Source organism: Triturus cristatus, chromosome 11 (genome assembly GCF_964204655.1).
Source record: "Triturus cristatus chromosome 11, aTriCri1.1, whole genome shotgun sequence".
Lineage (NCBI taxonomy): Eukaryota > Metazoa > Chordata > Amphibia > Caudata > Salamandridae > Triturus > Triturus cristatus.
Window position 1 is genome coordinate 16248843 of NC_140594.1, and position 14869 is coordinate 16263711.

Here is a 14869-nt window from a genome sequence, read left to right on the forward strand (position 1 = left end):
GAAATGAATTCTATGAATTCTAGTGCCTCCTTCGGATCACAAACCCATCCATGTCCTCGTCCCTGGATGTGTGCCCTGCCCCACCTGTGTGCACACAGTTTCAGTACCGGCTGCGGCACTGTGTGCCACTGACACATCAGGTGCCTGAGTGGATATGCCTGCCGCACTGTGAAGCAATGGCACACCAGGGGGCGGATATGTGCATGGTGTTGGGGCAGCAGCATTCATCAGTGCCACGCCTTGTGGCGGCAATGCCATGATGGAGATCTGCAGGGCATGATAGAACCAAGCTACACTTCCATGATGTGCAGCGGTGGCACACGATGCTGCAATGTGGCATGTACCAGGAGGGCAGGCCCGCAGGTACGGGGACATGTAGGAACGCCAGGATGCTCGGGGTCCTGACACATGCATGCCAGGTGTGATTTGTATCAGTCTTGCGGATGCATGAGTTGGCTGCCTGGCCTCATTCGCAGTGCGATCCTAGCCAGCCATGGGCTGGACACCTGTGTCCGCCCTGTCCCAACCACTGGCTTACACCCAGGTGGGCGCTCACTTTTGCGGGCCAGCATCGTGGTGTCGTTGGCATGGCGCTGGACATGCGCGAACAGGCATTAGTATGGTGTCCCGTAGAAATGTACGTGAAGCAACCGTGCAGCCCACACAAGTGTGGGTGTCCGTGGCAGGGAGGCGCAGCTGTGTGGCGACATGACACACAGTGCGTCTGCCCATGTGCATCGTGCTGGGCATGTCATCCATGATTCCCAGGGTCACTGACGTACCACCATATCCATGACCAGCCTCTGTACATCTCCTGTATGCATGCAGCTGGTGAAGTTACTGTAGGGATGAAAGCTCCCTTGTCTGTACTATCAGGTGGTAGCACATCTGCAGCTCCAAGGAGGAACTTGCATGTGCAAAGCACCCCCTGACAGGTACGATAGCATTTGCTTGCGACTCCCACACTACGCACTGCCCAGCGTGAGACCAACGTGTACACATCCCACACACAGTAGTCCATGGTCGTACTTTGCGTGTGTGACATGGCATTCACACGTACTCCCACCCCACCCAAGGCCTGCACCCATTGCAAACAGACACTGTTCATTGCAGCGAGCTGTGCAATTTCATCCACAGGACTGTCTCAGGGCAGGCCAGTGCCGCTTCAAGCAGAGCCACTGATGCAATGGCAGACCTATCCGGACACATGGTCTACTCCAGTCACGTGGAGCTGTACCATGAACGTCTGCTGCATGTACTGGGGGCACTGCCATTGGCAGTGCTGCGGATCAGTTACTGGCTGAGCTTCTGCCTTGCGCACGTCACCTGCGTGCAGCCTGTATTGCATTGTCGCTCGTGCATATACGAGTGGTCCATGGATATATGCCTCTTCAACATAGCGGTAGGTGACCTGGATTTCGACGTGTGTGTGCGCCCCCTGTTGGCCCACGCCCAGGAGTGTCACCCTGATGCATGCTTATGGCATGCATACATGGATGTTTGGCATGCAGACTGGAAACTGGACCTGGGAGATTGCACGAGTTATCGTGGGCAGTGAGCACATTGAGCAACTACCCGATTGGGCTTTGCTGCACATTGGGTTCAGTGGTTGGAGTCAGCACATCTGTCCGGGTCAACTGATGGATTATGTTGACGACATGTCAGATGTGGTGGACAACGATCGCTCATTGGAGATGTTGGTCTACGCAGCTGCACTCGCGTTCATGGACAAGTGACAAGGTACCTGCAGCCACGACTGGATGTGACCCATTGCATGTGTCCCGACGCCTGGTTGCATGTTGGGAATCTGGTCACATGTCGCAAAACTACAGCAAAAATGGCTGCATTGGCCTGGACTCATGATCCAGAGGCGGACAACCAACGCTGGTTGTCACTGACTTGTGTTGGTGATGGACTCCCCCGAGGTGGACATGGGCGCTTTCCTACATTCCTCATTCAGACATGCTGCTGCATTGATCTGCATATTGTGGCACTTATCTTGGCCGTACTGACTTGCACTTGTTGATAAAGTTTCCTCACTTTCACTTGTCTCCAACTGTGTTGTGTCTTGATTTGTTTACCAATGTGTGCGTCGCGGACTCTCTGGTTCCCTGCCATCCGTGCATTGCTACCCCATCAGGACTGTGTGTTTGTACTTGTGCATTATCATGTCCCTGTTTCGTGCTTTGCCTGATGCTAATGCCCTTTTACAGGCCACAGGCGGGTGCACTTGTGTCCTGTGTTTGGTTGTGCACAGGTTGGTGTTTGTACCACATTGTTTTGAATTTTGGTGTGCTCTGCTTCCTATGTGTGTGTGCTGCATTGTGTGTGAGATGTCCCTTCAGCTCTGATTTGGCTCATCCTTATCCCTTTCAGGCGGTGTTGTGTTACTTCTGTGCTTGTTCAGTGGTGCGACATTGCCGGGTTGTGTGACTTGTGCTCCTGGTTGGTGTTGTTACTCTTGTGATTGGTTTGTCTGCATTTGTGCTGTGCTTAGTTGTGCATGTGTGCCATTGTGCCCATCTCCCCCCATCCCCCCCTGTCCCTGCATGTTCCTCTCCCTGTTGCTCTTGTGTCTGTTGTTTGGTGCCATTTTTGGTCCCCGAGTCCTGCCACCATCTCCGGACTGATGTGGTGGAGACCATTTCCTCCATGTCATCCAGATCCTGGTGTGGCGCTGGCGCTGGACTCCCACCTCCGGTGTGCATTGTTGCCTTCTTGTTGTTGGCGTGTTTCTGCTTGTTTGTGCCTTTCGCATCATTGCTGGTGTTCTGGTTTTCTGCCATTGTCCTCCTCCGCTCTCAGGCTGCATTCATCTTGTCCAAGTTAGCCTGCCATGTACAATATTTTGTTGCCAATGGTTTTGGTGGGGTTGTCTGCTGGCTCAGCTTGCCTCCATTGTGGTTGGCTATTGTTTTCTGTTTGGTCTGTCTTACTTTTTCGGGTTTTTGTTGTGCTTATTCGGGCCTGCCTTGTGTTTCGCGGTGCTGGTGGGGCTTATCCCTGCTTTCCTCATCACGGATGGACTCATCGCAGGTTTTCTGGTGTTGTGGTTTGTGTTTTTATCTCCGTTGGGGTGGTTGTATCGCGGACATCGCATGGTACCGCCATGTTGTGAATTCCACATTGACACGGGGTTATTTTCCCGCGATGGACTGCCATATTGAAAGTTGTGTTACGCTACTCTTGCTGTAGTTATCACACGTTCTTGTGAACATACCCCTTAGAGTTGTATAATGTTAACATCTCATGGATCGGTTTATTACCACGTTTGTGTGCCAAACCAGTCAGTGCAGCATTTGATTTGATGAAATTTTGTTTCGTTGGATTAATTGCCTCCTTCCATGACTCACTTTGTGAGAACGTGAACCCCAGATAGGAAAGTGAAGGGGTAAAATTTAGCTTTGTGTTATTGACAGATAGATCTCCACATCTCACATTCCCCTTCCTGCACTTCATTACAAAAGTTTTAGTCAAATTAGTTGTTGATCCTAAGTCCTCCATGAACTATGGAAAAAAAAAGAACTAAACAAGAACATATGTGAATAAACCTAACAAATAGAAAAAAAACAAGAATTGTTGATATCTGTTAGTGTGTGCTGGGGCAACCAATTTTTTTGTATCAACTGGGTGACTTTGGTCATCCAAGTGGGGAGTGGGTGATCTCTCCACCTCAAAGCACCGCACAAAAATAAGTTTACGACAACTTTCAAGTGTACTTCTATAGAGCACCACAGAACCTTCTGCAAACCTCACCCGTGCTAGCGCAACAGCACAGCATCATCCGTGTAGAGGAGGGGTGGAACTGTCCGAGTTGAGGGAGGTCCCTGAACCCCTCAACCAAGACGTTAGCAAGGTTGTTAATGTATAGGGTAAACAAGCAGGACACAAGGACACAACCTCAGTCAATCCTCACCACATTGCTCCATAGCCCGGCCCTACCCTACAGGGACCAAATGCATCAGGATATGGAGTCCGTGTGAGGTGTAGTGGCTCGCAGTAGGGGGTCAACACCCCCACCGCTCCTATGGATGAGCCGCCCCTGTGGTCACATTTAGGGAACTACTTTTTTCTGTTTCAGCACTCCATGCGAGTGCATGTGTTTCCTTGTTCTCACTTGTGATGTGCTGCTTCATCCCTCAAATACATGACCTGTGCATTGCTGCCCCTACTCACCCTACTCACCCTACCAACCCACTTCTCAGCTGCACTACTATCCCTGGCAGTAGGTGCCATTTGCTAGCAGGCCGCTATGCATTGTTTAAAGAGCGTTTGTGCGCCTCTGTTTCTTTCTCCGCCCAACCCCGCTGCCCACATACTGTTCCTTATCCCTCACCAGGCATGGTTATTTTTATGTTTTTTTATTTTTTCGGAAGATACTTCCTACGGGCCGCCCCACTACATGTAAAGCAATGCGAGAAAATAAAATATCTTTTTTTTTTCTTTACTGAAGTAAGTGGCGTCCGTCAACTTAGATTGTAAATGAAAACAGGATAAACTTGTGGTAAATAATTTAATTACCGGGACTTAATTTGATACAGAAACATAATAAAATAGCTCAGTAAATAAGAGGCAGAATCCGTGGTATTAGAGGTTCGGAATGGGCTTTATTCCAATGGTCGATTATAATCGGTTGCTCCAGGTTCCATCACCACGAAGGTTCAGGAAGTGAAGTACATACATTATTGATAATTAATAACTTTTATACAATAGGCATTACAGCGAAGCAAATGCAAGAGGCGTAACAATTGATAGCAAAGATAACATTTCACGTGCGTAGCTGAAGGAGGCGTAATTGAGAGTAACAAGGAAACGGCATTGGTTGTGATGTTACATAGGGGTGGACCTATGAAATAATTTCGCAATGTCAGCAGAAATACTTTGCAGAGATGCGCGCGCAGCAGCATGACGTGTGATTGACGTGCAGCTAGGGGGTGAAGGGGACTTGACATTTAGCTCTACATGTGGCGACAAATGTCTGGAGGGTCAAGTCAACCTAATCCCAAATCATATCTAACATCCTATGTTTAAAGAACTATGTTATCCAAAAGAGAGGCCTTCTTGGAGTAGAATCTTATTCTATACTGACTATACTGACTGTTAGTGCGTGTACAAGCGTCTAAGTGTCTACACTAGATGCGAGGGCAGGAATCTTCCATAGTAACAGTGCTATGAATTACTTGCATAAAGACAGAGAAGCCGGGCCTTTGCTCGGTAGCTGGCAGAATGTTTACTTAAGCTACTAGACAGGAATGCATTGGGCAGGGAGCGGAGCAGATAATTTCCGAAGGTGAAATACAGTTCTTGGCAGGCAGCAAGCTGATGTCAGGCATCGTGAGCCGCGCAGAGGATGAGACAAAGTTCATGGTCACAGATGCAGGCTCGGACTGGAGCTTCAGAGACAGAAAGCAAGAAAAGCTTGATGACAGAATCAGGGCCTACTTGCCTGGACTGTAAAATGGCATAAGTGAACCATATAAAGGCGGTGGCCTTTCGTACTTAGGAATGGAATATCCGGCCCATTCATGGCGGATCAACAGAGGACATGTTAACGGTGGACGCACATGTATTTGTGCCTTCATAACTGGAACTGGAGGGAACATACATGTACTTGTAACATGCACATAGAACCGTTGGGGTCCAAGATAGGGGACATAACTGACCAGAAAAATCCATATTTCCACATTCCCTCCTTGTCCCCTACTTGCCCGTCAAGAGATATCAATCTTCATTAATCCATTGATCTGTTCATATAGCATCATTTGTTCTTCTTTCTTCTTCCGGGATCTTGAATGAAAATCTTGATGTGGAATGCACGATGTGGCACACAGACCACAAATCGCTGGTCCACATTGCAGGCATAAGCAGCAACTGAATAGTATGAGAAGGCCAATACCTAGGAAGGATAGAACTCTCCATCCCCAGGCTGATAACATGCTCCAAAACCAACCGGACCAAGTCCAGATGCCTGGATTCTGGTGTATCTGGCTCACAATCTTATGAAGGCGCGTTATAGCTTTATATACAGATGGCGAATTTTCTGGTATGAAAATGCAACAGCTTGATCCGATGACCCTACAAGCTCCGCCCCTATCGGCCAGGATGACGTCAAGGACAAGACGATTTTGAAGCACAACAATCCGCATAGCAGACTGCTCTTCTGTTAAATTGCCTAAGGCGGAAATAGTTTCGTTCACTACTGCTTCAAGGGTTCTAGTCAATCTACGTATCAGCTTACTATTAGTAACGGTACCTATATAGGGAAAGAGACCTTTATTGAAATCTGTGTATTTTTCCCATGCTGTTTCAGTGTAGTCGACTATTGGGAGATCTCTCCTTTCTCTATTGTGTACTAAATGAGTATTTCTGTGATAATCAGGAGGAGCTAGAAAAACAGGTGGCAAAAGGAATCCAATGTAGCAAGTACCATCCCAATCTAGAGGCAAACGTACATATGCCGTCTGACCACATATAAAATAGGAATGGCGGGAAGCTCTAAATGTAGACTTGCCTTGATCACTGAATTCTATTACAGTGGTGCATCTACTATGGCCCATATGTATGGAACCATTCTTTCTTACACATAATTCACCTTTTACTGGAAATACTGACATGGCGGGCAAACTTGGATTAGCTTCGGATTCGACATTCAAGATCAGGAGATTAAGCGTAAAATTACCTAATCCATATACTTCATTTTCTAGATCAGTTCCTGTTCTTTTGGGAAGTCCCTCCTTGTTGGGGTGGCAGACTTTAAGTAAAACTAAGTTCGGATTTCCCCATACCCCATTGTCTTGATAAACTGCAGAGTTCGAATCTTGGGAATTAATTAAACTAAACCATGCTCCACAGGAGCCGTTGTGTGTGAACGGGTATGGAAAAAGAGGTAGAATTCCTTTATAGTTCTGATAGGGAGGGAGTCGGCCACATATCCAACAATTTGTAGCATTGCTAACCTGATGTGAATGATGTAACATACTAATAAAAGTGTTATTGCGCAGCGCAAATCTGTATGACAATTCATGCGGAGGTAATTCGCTAAAAGAATGTTCAGCAGTAATATTATAAACATGTCTAGAAATAGGATAACATATGTGCAACAATATACTTGCAGTAATTATTAAAAGACTAAGGACAAACAAAATTAATAACGTCACTGTACAATGACTACGCAGTGATTTACAGTACGCCTGTCGTTTCAGCATTTTTCGGGTGCATTCTCTATTCAGGTCCAAGGGATACATGTCAGAGACAATTCAACCGCTTCACATCGGAGAGGACTTAAACAATCAAATTGCTTGACTGATTGGACCTGAGTTTTAGTTTATAAAGTTCGGCATTACTCTTTTCAACAAAAGGAAGTTTTGAGTCAATGGGTGAAGACACACAAGGTGTAGTTTTTATATCTGATGGTAGTCCATAAAATTTCTTGATATGACTTGAATGTACCCAGCCTTTTCTGCCTTCGATCTTCACGGCTGTCCTCGTCGTTAATAACACGAGCTGAGGCGACCTCCACCTAGGATCCAGCTGAGTCTTTCGATCAAAGTTCCTCACTAAAACGAGATCCCCCGGAATTACGTCATGGGGTTTCACTTCAGTGTTGTTAGGAAAAGCTGCAGCTACCTGTGAACGACAAGATTGTAGTGCAGACATCAAGGAAGCCAAATAATCTGTCAGCATATTACAGTCAATATCAGTTATTTTACGTGGTATAGGCGTCCCCCACATATTTGGTGGTCTGCCAAAGATCACCTCATACGGGGATAGCCCTGTTCGAGAGTGTGCTACCATTCTCATGTAAAAGAGTGCAACTGGTAATGCTACTACCCAGTCGACACCTTTCTCCCTGCATATTTTGGACAGTCTGATTTTTAAAGTTTGATTATGTCGTTCCACGAGACCTGCTGCCTCGGGGTGTCGGACACAATGAAACTTCCACTGATATCCTAACAAAAGTGAAACGTGTTTCATTAGTTCGGATGCGAACGGCTGGCCGTTATCTGAGTAGACAGCACGTGGTAAACCGTATCGTGGGAAGAATTCTCGAACTAGCTGCTTGGCAGTAGTCGGGGCAGTGTAATCTGAAACCGGGTACGCTTCGGTCCAACGGGAAAGAGCACAGACAACTACGAGAACATATTTGAATCCTCGACATCGTTCCATCTGGATATAATCCATCTGGAGAATTTCAAAAGGGTGATCAGGAGGCTGAAATCCACCCTGCTCTACGGGAATGCTTTTTCCTGGGTTGAACTGACAACAGATCATACAGGTACGAACTTTTTGTTTCGCTGCTGCTCGTAAATGCTTGTTGAACCAAATATGTTGAATGCTGTCTAGCATAGCTTTCTCTCCTAGATGCGCTGGACTATGGACAGTGTTAATAATGACTTGGACCATTGAATCAGGAAGGAACCACACAGATTTTTCCTTCGTCATCCATCCTTGATCTGTTTGGATCCCTCCTAATTCAGTCCATTTCCTTATTTCGTCTGGAGTAGCATGTGTCTGTATGTCAATTACATCAAGAGCGGGATCCTTAACCATCATGCAATGTGTTGGTGTCTGGACTATTGTCTTTGTCATGTCGGATGTTTGAGTTTGAGCAGTCTGTTTAGCTGTTCTGTCAGCTAGATCATTGCCTTGAGAAATGATATCAGTAATTTTCGTATGAGCTTTACATTTCATAATCGATATTGCAATGGGCAAATGTATTGCATCTAATAAGGCATGAATGAGGGGTCCGTGCTGAATGTGGGCACCGTGAGAAGTTAAATAACCTCTCTCTCGCCACAGCACGCCGAAGTCATGTACAACTCCGAATGCATAACGTGAATCAGTGTATATGTTGACTTTTTTATTTGTGGCTTGAATACAGGCTTGTGTCAGAGCGACGAGCTCTGCTGCTTGAGCGGACAAGGTATTTATACACTTGGTTTCAATAATTTCAGTGTCTGTTGTGACTGCGTAAGCGGCCACTAACTCTCCTGTACTTGTTCTCATACATGAACCATCTACATACAACGTCAGGTCTGGATCTGACAATGGAACATCTGTCAAGTCTTGTCTGGGTTTCGTCGTGATGGTAATAACATCAATACAATCATGGGCTAATGGGTCTGTTCCATTTACAGGTAAAAGTGTGGCAGGATTCAATGTGTTACAACGTCTGATTTCTATATGTGGCTGAAACAATGTTAGTTCATACCCTGTAAGTCGTGCTATAGTCAAGTGATGTGTTTGCGTTCGATTCACAAGAACCTCTACTGCGTGTGGTACTTGTACTGTCAATGGATGTCCTAACACTATGGCATCGCTTTGTCTGATTGCTAAAGCTGTCGCTGCCACTGATTTCAGGCACGCAGGCAAAGCCTGAGCTAGGGGATCTAATGTACTAGAAAAATAAGCACACGGTTTGTGTGATCCTGCTTGTTCCTGTGTGAGTACTGACAAGGCAGTACCTTCTCGTTCTGTAACAAAGAGTGTAAAATGTTTTCTGTAACATGGTGTTGCTAAAACAGGTGCTTGACATAAAGCTTTCTTTAGGCTTTCAAAAGCTAGTGTGTGTTCCTGAGTCCAAGGGAGAACAGTCGATGTGGCTGCCTCCTGTGTTGTTAATTGAATGAGTGGTTTTGCTAGAAATGCATACTGAGGGATCCACTGCCTACAATATGAAGTGAGGCCTATGAAAGCCCGCACCTCCTTTTGTGTCTTGGGTATTGGCATATTAGCAATTAGCTGGATACGATCTAGTGTAAGCTGCCTTCCCTCCTTGGACAGCGAGTGACCAAGGTAAATAACTCGCTGGACACAGAATTGCAGCTTAGAAGGGGACACCTTGTGCCCCTTTTCGGCTAGAAATTGTAAAACCGTCAGTGATGCTTTTTCACATTCAGGTTCGCTTCGGGCGGTGATCAGCAGATCATCGACATATTGAAGCAAAGCAGTGTTAACTGGCATGTGGATACTGTCGAGTTCTCGTTTCAGTGCTTGGCTATAGATGCTGGGGCTTTCTGTAAATCCTTGAGGTGCGCGTGTGAATTTAAAGCTATGTCCATTTAAACTAAATCCGAACAAATATTGGCTTTCCGGATATATTGGGACGCTGAAAAAGGCATTCTTGAGATCAATTACAGTAAAGAATGTTGCTTCGGAATCAATAGCTGTCAGTAATGAAGAGATGTCTGGAACTACGGGGTATTGTGGTACAATACATTTATTTAATTCGCGCAGATCAATAACCAATCGATATACTGGGGGAGCTTTTGGATCAGTTCGTTTAAGAATCGGAATTATCGGTGAATTACATACATTGGAGTCGGTCTCCACAACCACTCCTTGGCCGATAAGTTCGTCAATGATTTGCAGTAAAGCCATTACAGCATCTGGGGGTAACTTGTATTGTCGCATTCGTGGTAGTACCACTCCTGCCTTTAGTGTGACTCGATAGGGTGTAATGTTCATGCAACCAACATCTGTAGGGCCTTGTGCCCATAAATGTGTGGGTAAAGTCTGCAGTCGGGAATCCATATCTCGAGACACATAATGACCTTTGAAATCACGTAAAAACAATCTTACTCCTTCCGGAGAACAACATATTATAGCTCCTAGAGCTTTCAGTGTTTTTATACCTAACAAGTTTTCTGGACATGATTTAGTAAGCAATAAATCTGTAGTTCTGGTCAAGGGTCCTATCGTAAGTGGAAGAGGCTGTGATACTTCATTAACAATAGGTTTTCCTGAAAAACCAAGGGAAATATTCTGTGAGCCTGAGAGGGGTGCCCCTGGAACTTCACTACGTTTTATGGTTGTTCGACTTGCCCCTGTATCGAGTAAAAATTTTCTATCTTGGCCTAATAATTCACTATGTACATAAGGTCCGTCTTGATCTACAGGGACCTCAATAAGGGGTAAGTCAACTTCCCTCTCCAGGCTGGTTCATGCGTATCGTTGATAATCAGGATAGTCATACTGTGCGGTCTGGTACAGTTGTCGTGTCGTGGTTTGTGTGGCAGCAACAGGCAGCGCTGGTGCAGCTGGCACAAACTGTATAGACTGTGGTGGAACTGGCATGGACTGTGCATGTTGCGGAGCTCCTTGTTCATTCTGATCCTGTCTGGGTGGCCGTGGTCTTTCTTTTGTATTACCTATGGCGATATTATGTTTTAAAACTGGACAATCGTGTACGTAATGACCTGGCCTTTTACAGTAATTGCATGTCCCTTTTACAGGTCCTGTTGAATCACCGGAATGTGTCGTACCCTTTTTATGTCCTTCAGCTGGAACTGTCTGGGAGACTAGCATTTTCATTTTCGTGTCTTTCATGCGTCTCTGTTCATGTTCTTGTTCTTCTCTAATTCTATTGTAATGATACTGTAACATTTGTAACATTTGTGATGGGGTATTACCTTGCCATGTACTCTCGAATTTTAATACTCTATTCTTCACTTGGGGCAAAGAATTTTCAACTAATTTTGTCACAAACAGATGTGGGTATGACTCGCTACTTGCTTTTATACCACTATTTGATACCAAAACATTTTTCGAATCGGGCATAGAAATCACTAGTGTCTTCATCTTGCTTTTGTTTACAGGCTGAGATTGCACCCCAGTCTTCCTTTTTCGTAGTTAATAAACGTGGCAGTACCTGTACTAGTAAACCTGGCAGTGCTTTAGTTTTGTCCCCAAGCCCCGAACCTGGACCTCGGGCCTTTTCTTCATTTTCTAATGCTGTCCACTCTATCTTTTGGTCTCCTACCTCCCACTCTTTTTCCTTGAGTTTTTCATAAATGCCAGCAGGCATTAATACCTTTAATATTGTCATAATGTCGGGATAGGTATACTCTCCCATGAGTAACATGTCTTTAATTTCTCGGTGGAAACCCGCTGGGTCTTTGTCATGACTGGGTACCACTTTCTTCATTTCTAACAATTCTATTTTTGATATGGGCGTATATACATATACACGTTTAAACTGATTGTCCTCGCCCTTTATTGGGTGTACTTCTCGTAAGGGATTCTGTCTGTCCATGTAATACATCGGTCTTTCCTTGATGGGCAATGAAACATGTTCTGGACATACAAAAAGAATGTACTGTTTTCTAGATTCTAGTATTTCCTTAATCAACTTAGTACCTGAACCTTTCCATCTATTCGTGAGTAATTCGGTCAATATATCAGGTAAGGGACCAGGATCTGAATGTTGGCTTTTATATAGTATAAGAAGTTGTTGAATCATATAAATCCCAGCTAAACGCTGTTCATCTGGGGTGAGGTTAAAAAATGTGTGTGCTATTGTATCATCATCATACTTTCCGGGACTGTCAACCCAATGAACGGCTGACCTGGCTAATTCTTGTTCATCCATAGAATCGAGAAAATGATAACCCCTTCGTTCTCGCAGTAATTTGTCAGCGGCTTGGAACAAATGCTCGGGGGATCTCATATTTATTATAGGTGTTTGGAAATTCCTGTTATTATCTGGACATATCGGACGTATCGGGTCAGTAAAATATCTAGTACTATTACAAGATCTTCCTCTACCTACATAGGCTATGGTTTCTGACTGTCCTGTGGACGGTCCTGATCCTTCTTCCTCCTCGTTTTGTTCAAACTGGTCTACCGTTAATCTTTCTTCGTGTAGGCGTTCTAATTCTTTACGGATCTTTCTGCACATGGCTATTATACATTTTTGCCTATCATGTCTCCCTTCTGATATATTCTGGCTCCATCTGGTAAGAGTTTGCATTATTTCCGGGTCTACCCCCGGTCGGTCTTGATTTCTGATTACGCAATTTATGAGGAAACGTAACAGTTCCCCTTGTATCTCCACTTTCTGGTATTCCATAGCTCTGTTAATACATTCAGGGTCTCGCCCTGTTTGGACATAATGATATATATTATCTAGATGCATAGTCATTCCTAGTAACTTCCCTAAATACACCGCGGCTCGTCTGATACGTAATGATGCCATGATCATTTCGTCCTCTTTGCCGGGCACAGGGTCATATCTACAATCTATAAGAAGTTCCTTAAGCGTGCGGGCATTTATGAGTTTGGGGGTACGTGGATGTGCTGACTCTTGAAAGGTAAGTTTATTTATTCTGGGTGGCGTAGAAAAAATATTGGTAGCACCTCCAGTAGCCCCGTCTGGAGTATCGGGCGTGAAAGGATTCGTAGAACGCGATACAGCAACTATAGGTGTGGATGACACAGCTATAGAAGTAGCTGTAGGAACGGAAGTGGAAACGGACGTGCTTGCCGGAACTTGTGTCAGGATTTGATGCTGTAAGGATACAGGTACAGGATCTTGGCGTTGAACCTCCCCGGCCAACGGTCTATGTGGGGCGGGGTTAGCATACTCGGGAGCTGCGTCATCTAAATATGAGGAAAGAAAAACATCTTCTGCGGTTCTAGGATGCCCCTTAGGATGTACCTTTATTGGAAATAATGGGGGTGGCAAGTCTTTTGGTATCCCCGCAGTAGCCTTAGGTAATCCCTCGGCCAGAAGGGGATACATACCCTTCATAAGGGCATGTCTTTGTCTGTCTACTTGTTCTGATTTTACTCGTGTACCTTCTTCAATTAATAGATTTTCTTGAACTTTATTTGAATTCTCTTTACTCTTCTCTTCCTGTCTACGTGCTTTTTCTGTTCGTCTATACGATTCTTTACGCCATAATTCAATGGCGTCCTTCTGTGATTGTCTAGCTTTCTTTTTCCATAATTCTTCCTCTACTTTCACGATGCACTCTGCATCCCAGGTCCCAGTTGCGGGCCACCTCTGACTTTCTGGTAATTCCTTAGTGTAGTCTACCCATAGATCAAGAAATAATATAGCGTCTAGGCCGTGTTTATGATACATGAAGTACCCTGGAGTGTCCCTAGGAGGAATAGGAACAGCTTCTTCGAGTACCCCTTTTCTAGTTGTGATCTGTCTTAGTTTTGAAAAGAGCGGCATATTGAAAACTGATCTGATACTTGGTTTTGAACAAACTTAATACAATAAAACACAATAATGAACAGTCATTCATACCACATGCAGGACATATCAATACATTTAACATTTAACATTTACATGAGTAACGATGATGATGACGATGATCTAAAAAACTTAATCACTAAACATAATACTCGGCATTTAACGGAAATTTTCTGAACTTATATACTTGATATACTAGATATACTGCTAAACAGTACAGATACACTGCTAAAACAGTGCAGACCGGATTTGTGTACCCAAACCCGTCTGGACCGGCACAACTTATGTGTACGCCAGAACGCCTCCCCAGTAATGGTACTCACCGGGTAGCTCGGAACGGAAAGGCCTCGGAACGGATCTGAACTGAACTTGAACCGGACTGGACTCGACTTGAACACTTCGGAAACCGGACTTGACTTGGGACTTCGGAAACTGGTGGGCCTCTGTATACCTCGGATCTTGCTCTCTCAGCTAGGCTCTGGTCGGGATACTTCGCACTTCTCACCGCCTCGTCTGGGTGTTGTTCGCAGCCTCAGTCGCCCCCGCTTGACCGGAGGGAGATACAGGAAATCCTGCTGGTACGCGTTGTTGTCCGTCCAGCTGTGGCAGGAGACCGGGCCTGCAACGCACCGCCGGCGCGTGAGATGAGAAAGTGTCCCTGTTCGGGCGCCATTTATGTGGTAAATAATTTAATTACCGGGACTTAATTTGATACAGAAACATAATAAAATAGCTCAGTAAATAAGAGGCAGAATCCGTGGTATTAGAGGTTCGGAATGGGCTTTATTCCAATGGTCGATTATAATCGGTTGCTCCAGGTTCCATCACCACGAAGGTTCAGGAAGTGAAGTACATACATTATTGATAATTAATAACTTTTATACA